Consider the following 2,496-nt stretch of genomic DNA (forward strand, 5'->3'; position numbering starts at 1 on the left):
AAGGTCCCCTGCGTCCCCATAGAAGCACACAGTTCCCCCTCGAAGACCAGAGGCTGCCGGCTGGGGCAGGAGGGGCCGTGGGACCCAGGTGCCCCAGCTGAGGCCACTTTACAGACTGCAGCAGATGTACGGAAAGCACCCAACAGTTGCTTCTTGAAAAGCAATTACTCCATTTGCTATTACATATAAAAGGCCACCAAGAGAAAGAGGGGCTAACTTCAATACCTGGTCCCGATAAAAGTAGTGCTCATAAATACAAATCCTAGGGAGTCGGGCTCTGATTCAAACCAAGAATGTCCTAATAACTGGCGCTGCCCCCTTGAGCCTCCCGTCCCCAAAGTGGAACAAAAACATCCTGAGGCTCCTGGCAGTTGTAGGAGGAGGTGTGGTGCAGGTGTGTCTGAGACCAGCACCCTTCCAGGGGTCCCCTCTAATGGTGGTCCACAGGCAGAACCAAGAAATGAGGTCGTTATCTTTTTTTTTTTTCCACAAAAAATGAACCCAAGGCATAAGAAGCGTGCGAGAAAAGAGAATTAAGAGATTAAGACTCCCTGAGCCTCTGAGTCTGGTCCCAAGGGCGAGGGGGACAGGGCTCAGCCACGGCCCACACCACACCCTGCAGAGTCGATTCCCAAAAGCTCAGGGCGCGCCAGGCATCTTTGGATACTCCGGGCCCCTGGGAAGTAAATGGAGGAGACAGAGAAGGGGTGTCCAGAGAGACCCCAACAGTCCCTCTTCGGTGCCCGTCACGGTTAGTCCTGGTTGTCACTCGACTGCACTGGGAACCAGCGAGCGAGTTCGTGATGCACACTCCTGAGTGTGTTGGTGAGTTGGTCTCCTAGGTGGGCGGAGTGTGGGCCAGCGCTGGGTGGGAAAAGCCCAGAGACGCGAGGCGGGGGCAGCTCATGAGTGGACACTCAGCCTTTCAGGAGCAGGTGCCTTTCTCTGTGGACATCGGACTCCAGATTCTTCAGCCCTGGGACTGGGACCCGCAGCCTGGCCCACCGGGGGCCGAATGGGGCCGCGTGCTTCGTCCCTCTCCTCCTTAGACAGAGCCACCACTGGTCTCCTGGGCTCGCGGCCTGCAGATGGCCACCGTGGGGCTGTTCCGCCTCCGAGCCCATGAGCCGCTCCGACTGAGCCGTCAGCAGTTACACATACTCCGCTGCGTGTCCCTGTGGAGACCCCAGGCTGACACAGACCTTGCTCCGGGCTCCAGCCCACAACTCCAGATCATTGCTCTGTGCAGAGGAGGAGGCCGGACACAGGGCCAGGGACACCAGGGCGGCATCTCAGCTGAGCCTGCAGAAGGGCCTGCCGCACGTGCCCAGGATGCTGCAGGCGGCCGCCGTCTGGAGAGAGCAGCGCCCGGACCCCCAGGGCCGTGACCCACCTCCGGCCACAGCCATTCTGCCTTCTTGCATCCGGCCACCCTCAGCCACCTGCTCCTCCTAGAGCTGCTTCGGGCTTCTTTCCTCCCACCCCACCTTTCCTCTGGCTCCCCCACCTTCCTGGTCCCTCGAGGCCCTTCCTGAGGCCAGCACTCCCTGCAGCCCTCCCTGGTCACTCCACTCCCAGGCCACCTCCCTGAAACCTGAATTTCCTTCCATCGCATGCTCCCTGCTGGGGAAACTGAGTTTTCGCACCACGCACTGCACCCCCGGAAACTGTCTTTCTTCCCGGGAGGGTCCCTCTGGATTCAGCCATAGCGGCTAGTGGCTGAGTAAGGCTCAGGTAAGCCCTGTGACACCGTGGTCCTGGGAAGGGGCTGGAACTTCTGTGAGTCCCTTTTCCCTACCTTCTGTAAAACAGGCATCAGAACGGCACCCAGGCAACAGTGCCCTTGCAGGAAACAGCTGGATACAGCTGTTGGTGGGAACCTGGCCTAGATCGTGGCTTCACTGTCAGTACAGGTGCCGGAGGCCCTGTGCCCATGGGGTCCACAGCCACAGGCTCAACCGGCCACGGAGCAAAAAATATTTGGTTTTTTTTTTAATTGCATCTGTACTGACCATGGACAGAATTTTTCTTTATTATGGTTTCTTCCTTTCTAGTATTTTTATAACATTGTCATTGCACTAGGTACCGCAAGTAATCTAGAGATGTTTTGAACTTTAAAGTATATGGTGACAGACATCTGTCATCTTAGCACTCAGGAGGCTGAGGCAGGAGGATTGCTGCAAGTTTGAGGTCCGTCTGAATTGCATAGTGAGGCCCTGATTCAAAAAATAAATAAAAAAGTATATGCAAGAATGTGCACAGCTCGCTTGCAAACGGGATGCTGTTTTATGAGGGACGTGAACATGCTCAGACTTGAGTTTCCATCTGGGACTGGGAGGTCCTGGAACCCATGCCCTGGGGACCAAGGGGTGACTGTGCTTGCTTTGTATTTCCAAGCACCTCTCCGAACTTGAGACTGTAACCGACACGCGGAATTAATGAAGCGAGGGTCTGGGGGGGGAGGAAGAGGAGGGGCCCGTGACGGAAGGGGCGGGT

This window comes from Fukomys damarensis, unplaced genomic scaffold, assembly GCF_012274545.1.
Source record: "Fukomys damarensis isolate Sample0158 unplaced genomic scaffold, DMR_v1.0_HiC HiC_scaffold_23, whole genome shotgun sequence".
NCBI lineage: Eukaryota > Metazoa > Chordata > Mammalia > Rodentia > Bathyergidae > Fukomys > Fukomys damarensis.